The following is a 13,338-nucleotide window of genomic DNA, read 5'->3' as shown; positions in this document are numbered from 1 at the left end:
AGCTTTAGTTTGATCTATAGATTATTATTGTACGATTTACTGTTCGTAAGCTATACTCAGTTTATTGAATACAGTCTCCCACGTTCGTAGCCACTTACTAGCTGGATCCTGTATAAATGTTATTTCCTATTTTATGGTGTATTGCGGTCTGTTCGACTGGTATATGAACCAAGTATGTTTGAAATAAATGATTCGCATAGTAGAAGCTAGTGTTGGTGTTCTGGACTCAAGTGGACGGGCTAGGGGAACAATGGATCAATAAGGACGCTAGGCTGTTCATACCGGTCGAACGTCATTGGTTTTGCACAGTGAGAATACTGTATAAGTCGTATTTCGATTGGCGGATAAATCACATGATAACTAGCAGTCCATAAAGACACAACAATATTGAAGTCAATGATGGTCACTGAAATCTTGATAATTTTGCAAATTAATAAACATATTTATAGTCATTTTTAAAAACTGATCTGCTGAAAGAAAGATCACGTTAATTGCGATGTTTTGTAACGAACAGAACATGGGTGGGGACCATCGAATGTATTTGACACGAAATTACAGAGCATCTCAATGAAATCTCAGAATCATATAGTAAATCGTTAATTTGCAAAATATCAATCCATCATCTCAAACTTGACTATTCCTGTTGCAAACATCAATCCATTGTCTCAGATTCCATTGTTCACGCGTTTTCATATCAATTGCATTCCGTTCCCGTTCCCGTTCTTTCCTCATCGACCTTCTACTGAAATACATTCTATGCCTGACCACCGTTATATACTACTTGTGTGGGTATAAGTAACCCACACCACAGTTTCAGTTGAATTTCTATGTGATATTAATTTATTAAGAGTAGTTTCATTATATTATTCACTTGAGTTTCTCCACAATAATTATACATTTTAGTATGGGGAAATTTTAGAGGTGATAAAATTTTCACAGTTCAAGTCACGAATTGATTTTGGCTACACCATCAATGAAAAAATGAATGCATCCTGGCATGCGACCTTTCACAACCAAACATTAGTGAGTCGGATCCAGGACCTCCAGCTTCGCTCATGAACCCTTCTCATTATAACTTCGAGAGTTACATCTTAAAGCCAGTCACAAGTGAGTGCATACTTATCACTAGCACTGAAGGGGTTTTGTCTTGTATTCATATTGAATACTCATTATATGCTTATCTGAATCAAGACAGAAAACAAATGTATGACAGAAATCCAATCCACTTTTACAGTATTATTATTGGGTTTGTTCGATATTATATTATTGGTACAAAATAGAATTCTCAGCACAAAGTACTTCAACAAGTTTCCCATTTCTTATTTCTTGATAGATCCTGACGATAGATATTGAATGATCGCCAATTAGATGTTAGCAGCTTAGGAATCAACATCTGAATAATGTACATACTTCTCGCTTCATAATGCCAGCAACCACAATGTCTCTGATTGTGTTCTTTCCTAACTTGTATGGCGAAAGGTCGTGATTTTTTTCACGAATGCACCTGAATAGCTTGTACGAATAATTGATATAATGAGCTGTTGAAACAAACAAAACACAGATAACTTGTTGAAATATCTGGATGACAGGAACAGGTAGACCTGATATTCAAGCAGGACACCTAGTTCAAATTGTTTCAAAGTTTTTGTAGACTTTCTATGCTAAATTGTCAATGATGTTTTATTATATGGTAATGCAGTCCTGAATTTAATAATAATGGTGAGAATTGCTTATTGTTAAAATTTCCTTTATTACAACCCGGTTATTCCTATTGCTTAGTATTCTTGGACACTAATTCACTCGACAAGTCCCCAAATCAGAACACGGTTGAACAGGAAAGACATTATATTCCAAATAACGTCAGTTGATGAAAGTAGGAAGCACATTAAGAGAAACATTAATATATTTATAGTTCATACATGAGAAGATTCTAGAGTCTTCTCCAATTATCGGCTAGCGCTGATTGGATAAGAATCAGCCAGTCAGCGTGCACCAACACAATAGTGCACGGGACATGCTTTTAATTCAATCTACATCCCGCTAACTCCTAGAAATATAGTTTCATAAAGGAACTGATCAATTAAAACGCTCATTTTCTTTCATGTAATAGAATTGGTTACAGAAAACAAACAATGTTAACTTTGAAATACACTGAATAATCTAATTGATTGAATAATAATAGTATTGACTGAAATAAATAGTTTTAATGATGTATTGTTTATTAGAATTTTGTTGTCATAATACTTACTCTATTTGGTGAGAATACTATGAACTTTAGTATCTCCATGATTGTTACCTCTTAAAAAAAACAGACAAACATGTTCTATTGTTTACTGTCAACAACTAAGGTATTGATTAAACACTATACTATTGTTATTGTGTTTAAATGAACAATATATGTTATGCAAGTTAAATTAATAAATGGTTTGGATGATTGACATGGAATAAGATGTTATCACTGGGTTATAGATACATTCAAATCGAGTAAAAATGATATGCATAAGAACGTTTTATAACACTTGAAAAGTCACTTCTTGTTTAAAATTACCTCGCTGAAACGGTGGAGTGTATTTCGTATTTGAGTGGCACGAAATAGTGCTCTAGATTTTGTTCTGCCTTGATTTTCTAGTGTACATTTAGTTGTAATCGCTGAATAACTTTTAAAACATTCTTCTTGATGAACCACTTCAATTATAGTTTGTACCTAAATATTCTGTAACTAAATCAAATTGGTGTTTCATACATATGGCTAATAGCAGTACTATCGCATCAACTAGTTTCAGTACGGTTTCTGTAGACCTGGACGTTATTTTTTGACTGTGATTGCTTGATCAAACGTTCTTTAGTTTTTGCACAGAATTTTGAATGTGGCTTTAAATATTTTCAACGAGTAAGTGAAGCAGGGATCTCACGAATGTAGATGACATACACTAATTGCATTCACCAATGAAGTGAGTGAAACCGTATTGAATGTTGGAAGTATTTATATGTCCTTTTTAAATGCACATACAATGTTTCTACAAGTGACTGCTGTAGTGATTGAGAAATTTCAAATTACTAGTTAGTCAGTTACTGAGTGGAATTTACATGTGTCAGCCAGAACGCCTTTTGGTTTAACTAGACATGTGATGTATTCCTGTGAATAGTAGCAGAATGTTCCATACACCATCGAAGTCTTTAAGAAATTAATAGCTATACTACAGATGGATAGGAACTCTGTTTTCTTTTAATATGCCCTATTTTTGACTGATTGAATAACAATTAACCTCACAAACATCTTTTTATAATTTACTCCTGCTGGAAATATTATTTAACTAGTTGTTCACATGCTTATATATCAGAGTTGTATCCAGACCGGAAATTCCGAATTCTCGATTCACACAATTGCCTTCTTTGCAGAACGATAATCAGTTATATTGCAATCATAACTTATGATGACTTTTAAAGACTTTACATATTGTGATAAAGATTATATATAATAAACTATTCACTTAATGTCCACTGCTTTTTTATATTTAGAGCAATACAGAAAGATAGACTTATATTGCTGATGGGTGCAAATGTTTATAAAAGTTTGTCTCTAGCCTTCTCGTATTTCATGTAAGTGTAAGATGCAATCCTTCTGTAGTTAGGGGGTATATTTGCGGTACTCCACTTTAGAAACCAGTCACTAGTGTATTGAGTCACCTTACGTGACAGGCTGGTATTGTACCCTAAAAATACTACCCAGGTGCAGTATAATTCATTTTGTTTAAAGTTTGGATCGCTTAGATATCTCTTTTTTTAAAGGTTATGTGTCACCTAAGATTCTGTATCATCCGTCAATTCCGACATTACCCTGACGTTTGGATCAACAGTGAAGTCTTATTCCATATGGGAAATCGGTAATAAACTGGGTTATTGGACGTGATACAGTTCAAACTTAGCCTGATGCGAGACTTTCAGAACAATAAATATCCAACAAAGTACATTTTAGTTGTTATTCATCAAGAAACCATCCCAATGTTAGTGCTATCATTCCACCATTTAGTCCATTATATTACTATTGATAGAGTATTAACAAGAATTTTGAAAAGTAAACTTTGCTCGTTAGCTTGTCAACATTTCGCTTTAATTTTTATTCGTAAACAAAATTCTATTTTGTTCAGGTTAAGCATTTTTTTAAGTAATAAACATAACCCACTTTCTGACCAGAATAATTCAATGACTTTCAATATTAAATAAAATATAGAGGTATTTTACATAGGTTGTTTCTCAGTGATTAGAAGTTAAGTGATCGAAGTTATATGTAACAATTTTAAATGATCTAGACAACATTTCTGATTAGCTACTGATAGAAGCCGATCTAATTTAGACACCCAGTAAAGATTAGAATGCAGTGGAGAGATGTATTACCCTAATCTTATTCTTTTTATCAGTAGGCGCACATTACTCTACTACAGGAAATCAGACCCATAATTTTCTTCTTCGCAAGCGAACTCTTAATCTCTTAAACACTGAATCGCGATCTAGTAGAGTATATGTCTGACTTCAATCAATTCGGTTTATTAAACGATTATAGTATTATAAATTTTTCAGAAAAGATTAGTTTTAAACCTACTTTATTCAGTTTTTTTGTTTATGTAGAAATAATGCTTTGAAAAATTCGGATCAAATAAATCATTGGTGAAATGCGATTTATTCCGGTTGTTTAGCTTTTCCTCATGAACGTGCTAAGCGAGACTATAATTTATGGTTGACCTTTGAACGAAACTCAAGTGACCTTCAGAAATTTCAGTCAATCAAAATAAGTCAGTATAAAGTAAGAATATATTATACAAAACCAAACAATTAGAGTGGATATACTACTTTAGCATGGTTTAAAAACTTTCGAATGTTAGAAAGAGGCTCTGCAGTTCTGAAATCGTAATGTATACGATACAGGAACTCGTCCATATGACTCCATAATAGTCGACCTCTGGAGCCATGATAAGGTCGCAATAATTCTTTTAGCTTCGACCCACATTGCTTCCATATTATTTGTCTGTACTCCGCTGGTGGAATCTGTGATAGACGATACAAACGAAAACGATATTGAAAAAATCAATAAAGAACCCATTCAATAAAACGATGTTGTTATATACAGACAATAAAGTCATTTCTAATTAATAACTAAATAGATATCTGAATGAAGATTGAAAGATTTAATTAGAAAATACTATAAAATATAAATCAAGTCATTAACAATCAAACAATTACATTAAAGAAAATGAACTAAGCATTCATGAAATCATGAAGTTCATTCAATTTATTATTTGCTAAACACCAAAAGTAAATATAATTCAATTGTCAAACATACCATAAAAAAGTTCAATAAACTCGAGTGTAGAATGAACATTTTCAATAAATAGTATTGTTTACATGGTTTGGTTGTAAGAAATGAATACAAATATTAATACCATTAGATGCCGGTGAAATTTCGTGGATTGGTCGAGATTAGACATAAACATCGCTGGATGCCGGACCAGCGGTCCAGTAGGTTGGGCGTTTGCGTGCGGGACTGGAGGTCCTGGGTTCGAATCCCGCGGGCGGGATTGTGGGGGCACAGTGCTGGGGAGTCCTAATATGGGACGAGACGACCGTCCAGTACTTCCATGTTTCTAATGATGGTCTAACGTCGATCGGTTCATGATCTCAATTTAAAAAATATTAGAATAGACATTTTATAATATTGTATTAATATCAGATGGGTTTTTGTGGAGATTGTAGTAACTTCAATGCTTAAGATCATGAGTCAGTTGAATGTGCCGCTCAATTTCGTGGATTAGTTGAAGTTAGACATCAACACGGTTGGACACCGACCATCTCAATGGTCTAGTGGTTAAGTGCTCGGGCGCGAAACCAGTAGGTCCTGGGTTCGGATCTCGCAGGGGGCGAGGTCGTAGATGCGCACTGCTGAGGAGTCCCACAGTAGGACGGAACGGCCGTCCAGTGCTCCCAGGTTTTCCATGATGGTCTAGCTTCAACTGACTCATGATCTTAACCATTGAAATATTGTATTAATTATATATCTAACTAAATAGTAATTCATCGTCGCTAATACTAATTAGGGTCCCACACGTACAATATTTTAGTAAAAACAAACTCAGACAAGGTAAATCAACCTTTTATCTTGAACACAAACAAACAGTAGCTTTGTAAAATATGAAAATCATACATTAAGTACACCATTTGCATATCTCCCTTCAGTTGTCTTTGTTTTCCTTCCTTCCTTCTTTATTTCACTCTTCTGCTGGTAAATATTTTTCTATCAATTTCTGAAACATACTACGTATATCTGTCTGTATAAGAAAGGCATATCACAATTTGTGATGGAACATATTTGTGAATTTATTGGAGAATACGTGATTGCTTTGTAATATTCTTAATATTTTATCAGTATTTAACTCGTATATTTAACTGAGTGAAGACTTTACATGTTAGTTACTTATTAGTACACAAAGCTAAACTGTCAATTGTTGGACAGTATTTATTCATCTCGTTTGGGGTGTGGTAATTGAATTAAGAAGGTCAATACTATAATGTACAGTGCGTTATGCTAAGTGTAACCATACCTGAGAGACGCATTCTGAAGGGCTTTAACTAGATGAAGGGATTGGTATGAGTTTCGAGCTTACTCGTTTACCAAATCATTTCATTAAGAGTAATGGTGTATTATTAGTAGGCGATAAACGGGACAGGAACTGGCAAAATTTCACTTCAGCTAAAACTGACACATTTTACACGAATTTAAATGTAGGAAATTTTAAGCCAGTACAATATATCTTGAATATTTTAGCAAATTTCATTAAAAAAATTGATCTTATCTCACGAATCCTGACTGAGCAGTTTGAGAATTGTAGAACAGATTAGTGCAGCTACTGATGGCTTTATTGATAGATGATATACTTTTAAATAGCCCCGATTAACCCTATGATATGAGATCATCGTAGGCAGTTACTAGGCCTGAGTATCATAAATCTTAAATACCTCACCTTACTAGATAGAAATTTAGAATTAATTAGTTTCTAATGTGTCGCTAGAAATCTGACCTAATTAACGAGTAACAAGTAAACTACTATGTTTTATTTCTAAAGATTTGGTACTATTATTAAATAAGGTATAAATACTTTGAAATTTTAACACGCGAATCTTCATATACGGAAAGACACATTGTTTTCTTTTATGGAAAGTGCATTTATATACCGATCAACCTTGTATGGATACAGAAAGCAAAACCATCCACCTGAGCTACAAATATTCTCAACCATCTCAAAATGATCATAATTTTAGTTACATTATACATTTTATATTTAGATTAGACAAATTATTCAAACGAAATAAGGTTTTAAGACATAAATCTCAAAATACAAAATGAATAATAATGTGAAGAGGAAATGGGACTCTAAATAGAAAAATTAATCACAGTACGGATGTAAGGGCATGAACGGAAGGATGAGAAAGTCAATGCAATAAAGAAATATCACTTGCAATAGTCTGACAAATGTAAACATTACTGAACAGATTATAACTACTATTTATTATTAAGTAGTATAAAATAATATATAAAATATCAGATGTTGGAGACAATTTTCACGATACACAATACTAGTGAAGTTAAGGGTTTTAGTATGATAAATAAATTAATTCGATCGATATACCAAACATGATTTTATGTAGAAAAGCAACAATAGTTGGCATTCTCCTCTTGTCTGAGATTCTCGGAAATAGTTTTATTTACAATGAAATTCTATCAATTATTCGAAATGTATTGTTTATTCAGTCGTTTTTAAACGCCTACAGTTTCCCTATGAGAAATAGTGATTTCGGTATTATTTATCTATCAAATTATATAAACCGACAGGCATTAGGCCTATTTGTACTGTTTTCCATTGTAGTTCACTGGTATTTTGCTCATTGGTATTTCAGTTTGATATAATCCCGTACAGGACTACAGAATTCATTGTAAATAAATTAGAAATTAAAACCAAGTGGCTACTTAGTGCCTTGAGCTATATACTTTATTTTTAATTATATGTGATGTAATGATATTAGTGTTAATAATTTGTTTCTTATAGAGATATCAATTCCTCCATACACTTCACATAAAGATTCTCTTATCGTTTACATTGATTCATTTCTTTCAGTTATTAGATGGAAACGTTGTAGACAATGACCATTTTCGTCATGGCTTAACATTATTACAGGATAACGTAAGCTAATTTTGCGAGTTTTTAACTAATCAAAAAACTCTTGTTGCAACTTACTGAATTGCAATGCAAAAATAGTTATATTACGCAATATATACAGTGTAAAACGACAAGTACATTTTAATCGGTAGTTAATAAGTTTCTCCGTGTTTAAATCGAATAAAGTTCAATATAGAACTTTGTTCATGTGGAAGTATAACAGGTTATCCTTTGAAGTTTCATAGGAGTTTGTCAAGAGACACGACATAGTTTTCAAGTCCGTTATTTAGATACTTATTAGTGAATCAATGGATAAGTACTTGTAAACATTGATTATCTCATCGTATCTCAACTTAAACAAACTTATACATACTCTCCAGCCATCAAGATATTCGATTGTCTCTAAAGAAGATAATTTGGAAATAAAAAGACCAGAGTAATTCATTTTCTATTTTTCGCTTTTTAAAAGTGGTTATTACACAGAGTCATATCAGGTATCTCAAAAATCTATTAAATCTTGATATTAGACTGTCACGAATATGTAAATATGTAGCGTGAATTCTACGTTTCTACTACTATAGGTTACACTCTGGTCCTTGTAGATAACCCTGAGGAAATTAGTGACAAACAAATTATGTCATAATTCACTTGGTTTTGATTACTTGAATCTTCCAATTGATGTTAGGGCTGCAATTGCACAAGTAAGTGGCTACCAGAAATCATTAGCTAAGTGCATAATGTGATGGCGTTTAAAGTGAACGGTACTGGGTCCGAGTCCCGCTGTGATCATTAACTCGAGTACAGGCACATCCAGCTGACGAGACCCAAATAGGACGAAACGTGCGTCTTGGATTCCACTGCTAGTCACCATCCATATTTGCTTATAAACTATGTCATATGTTAGGTAGAAAACTTAACAAGAACCCACAAAATGCCCTTGTTAGGTCCTGTCACGAAATCGCGAGATCAATCAACATTCAAAATGTATACCTTGAACTTATTTTCACATACAATGTCGTAGCTAATGATTATCCCTGTATCAATAAATTTATTCATATTAAGCTACAATTCTCCCAAATAGTTATGATCAATTTTCATTTTCGAATGGTGACCCAACAAATCCACATAATACTGGATAATTTGTTCGTCATTTCTGTTGTTTCTAACGTCAGATGTAAATATAAGAGCTGATAAATAAAATATATCGTTTAGCTCATTGATAGTATTTCAGATTGTACCATGGAGTATCCATAACGACAAAATTTTTGTTAAATCTCATTCTCTGACCGTGACATATTTTCAATTAATTATTTTAAAAGAGAAGTGGGTTTTGTGGAAATTTTAGACATTTAATGGTAGAATTCATGAGTCAGTTGAAGCTAGAAAACCATGGAAAGCCTGAAAGCATTGGACGGTCGTCCCGTCCAAGCATGGAACTCCTCAGCAATGCTCACCTACGATCACACCCACGAGATCAAAACCCAGGACCTGTAGGTCTCACGCGCAAACACTTAACCTCTATATCATTTAGCCGGCATCCAATATTGTTAATGTCTAACTTTAACCAATTCACGAAATTGCGTCATCGTCTACCATTGTCTTCAATGAGTTACTATCTCACAACAAGAAGTTAAAACAACTCTTCACCATTAATTTCCAATTTTTAATATAGGCAGTTTGTTAAAAATAAAACGGTCAAAACTACACGTACTAAACAAATAATGTTTTAAAGAGTTTGGATTTCGAAGTTGAGCTATACAAAATACGTTTGTTTGATATAATGAATATGTAAATAAATCGAAAGTACTTTGGAAAAAGGTAAGCAACTTTATTTTGTAAATTATGCATACATACACAAGTAAATTCATAGATAGTTAGAGTAATTCGTATACATAGTTTATACATCAAGTAAATTATTATGTAAGAAAGAGAATACACAAAGAATAATATTTGTGAATGATTTATTTACAGGATATTATGTAACAGAATAAATATTTACTAATTCTTATAAAGCAAATATTCGTTATATAATAGGTATTTTACTAGATGCCATGTTTGGAGAGATTACGAGTTTACCTAGTCTACGAAAGGAACAAAGTCTCAGTGATACAATGACCAATGAGCTAGCTATTCTAATGCATCACAGCTCCTCAAACTAGAGAGAGTACAAGGAAATATATTCTGCAAGCAGCCAGAATCACCAATAACGACAATAAACACAACTCAAGCGTAATCACAATTGATAGATCACTGGGTGGTGATCAATGCCATGCTGTCTAATCCTTATTAGTGCAGATTGAATGCTATCGATCGTGTTGCAATGTAGCCACCAGTCTAGGTGACTCGACAGTGCGGACACTATATATTGGGATTAGATGGTGGTTGGAGGTAGTGGACAGGAAACCCTGGACCTGAGTTTCGTGCTACTTGGCACTCGTCAGCAAGATGTGCCTGTAATCTTGAGGGAACTGGTGCTCCCTGATCGATAGCATTCGGTCTGCACTAAGAAGGACTTGACACACATGATATTGATCACCACCCAGTGATCAATCAATTGTGATCACATTTCAGTTCTACAGGAGGTCGATCGTGGCTCGGATAGCTCAGTGGTAACGTCTCTGACTGTAAACCTGAGTGACACGGGATCGAATCCGTCCGGGAGCACCAGTTCCCTCAAGATTACAGGCACATCTTGCTGACGAGTGCCAAGTAGCACGAAACACGTGTCCAAGGTTTCCTGGTGACTACCTTCAACCACCATCTAATCATAACTCAAGCGTATATATATAGCATAAAAATGTCCTTGGGAAACGTTACAAAGTAGCATACTAAAAGAGGTAACGAACCAATAGTATTTAAGTTCCTCCCAAATGGGAAATACAACATGAAGTTGAAAATGGATGCTTTTGGTGAGAAAACAAGGAATTTAAATTTTTTGAAATAGAATTACAAAGATAAGGCATTTATCAAATGAGCTCTGGGAATCTAACCTCCCCAACACTGTACAATTCAATAGAAATTATTACATTAAAATTATGAAATTAAAGTCGTTTTCAGAACATTTACCTGTTTAAGTAAACGTTAAAATCAAGACATACACAATACAGAAAATGTAGCAATGTACTATTCACTTATAACTGAGAACGCAAATAACAACAAAAACCCAAATATTACTGGCTTTAAACGACAGTGTTTACAATGATATAAATAAATTTATTTGTTTATTGCTTGTAAATTCTACAAAAATCTGTTATTTCTCTCACTGTTAGTTTTATTAGTATATATGATTTGTGAACACTATTGAATTCCAACAGCTAATATCATAGACTGTCAATTCTAGAAAACGCTATATAACTATTTCGTCATAGTATGAGACTTCTTAGTTCTGGATATGCATAAAACCCGTTGAGATTAAAATCAGAAGCTTCAAGTTTCGCTACGTGAGATCACTCTTTAGAATGATGAGTCAGCTTTAGATGGTTGTATGTTATTGTATTTTGTTATTGAGGTTCATTAATGACCTAAGATGTTTGCAGATCTAGGGACAAAACGATTAGGCTACTCCAATGCGATCAGTTCTCTTTGAAATCGACAATGGCTATTCACACATAGCACATCAGATTCCTGACGACTAACATCAGAAGGAAACGGATTAGAAGGAATTTGATATTCGAGGTAGGACAAGCAACACGAAACGAACTGGTTTATCTGTTGCTACAAAAGTAGCAAAATATGACCTTAAAGCATACAGAAATTTAGCGAGCTGAAAATAATGGTAACCAATCGAAGGGCAAAGGTTATGAGAGAATTCGGATTAGAAGAAAATGTGTGAGCGGTGAGCGTTCCTGAAAAGATTTTACTAATTCTAATAAAATCCTATTATTCTTATGATCACCTTAGCACCATTCCTTTCTCGAAAATCCCTTTTCACATTGTAATCAACCAACCTCCTACCTGGTAGTGTGATAGCTGCCAGTATCTAAAGTCCATGTAGCTGAATATAGAAATCTACAAATGACTGCTAAACTAACTAGAATTATTGCAGTTGAGTAGCTTGACTACTACACACTGGACATTACCGAACACACGTAACCTGCAAGAAGTGAGTGCAAAAACATGTATCGGTTTCTCCAAGCTCGTGATAAAGATATTAAAGAAAATGTGTTAGTGGTTATCGTCCCTGAATTGATGTTACCAACTCTAATAAAGTTTGATTATTCTTGTGATTGCCTTGGAAGATTTACCTTTTCTAATTTTAACTAAAGATTTTTATGTTTATCTATACTCTTCATTTTCTTCTTTTATATTGTCTATTGTTTCTTTTTTATTGTTTATTTAGTGACTGGTTATTGTTTTGTTTATTTGCCTCTGTGAAGCATTTTATAATGTTAGAATTTATAATTAAGCAATATTTTACACAGTCGTAGTAGTACCTTTTTTCTAACAAGTATGACATTTTGTAGGAGTTCGTGTCAATTATAACTGTAATCGATAAATCCCATATATGTCGAACAATTGAATTTCATATAAGCTTATACTCACATAGAAAATAAAATTACAATCTACAATCATCAATCTATACATACTGAATGAAAATATATCGAGTTGATAAAATTAAAGAGGAAAAATGGAAACCAACACTCGTTCCATCCTTTTCCATCAAATTTATATATCACTAAGTATTTAATTACTTACTTAATTTTATCAGGAAACCATGTTTATACTAAATACGTGTCGCACTAGTGAACAAGAACACCGGTGAAGAAAATCGAATGTATTCGACACGAAAATACAGAGCATCTCAATGAAATCTGAGAATCATATAGTAAATCATTAATTTGCAAAATATCAATCCATCATCTCAAACTTGACTGTTCCTGTTACAAACATCAATCCTTTGTCTCAGATTCCATTGTTTATTCGTTTTCTCGTTCTTTCCTCATCGACCCTCTACTGAACTACATTCTATGCCTGACCACCGTTATATATTACTTGTGCGGGTATAAGTAACCCACACCACACCTCTACCTTTCAGAATTTATTATTAAGGTTAGATATCATTCAAACACAATTGTAATGACTCATTACATAAATGTTACCTTGTCAATGAAGATAACAAAGTGATGAAACA

Source organism: Schistosoma haematobium, chromosome ZW, assembly GCF_000699445.3.
Source record: "Schistosoma haematobium chromosome ZW, whole genome shotgun sequence".
NCBI classification, from domain to species: Eukaryota; Metazoa; Platyhelminthes; class Trematoda; order Strigeidida; family Schistosomatidae; genus Schistosoma; species Schistosoma haematobium.
Note: the sequence above shows the minus strand (reverse complement) of the source record.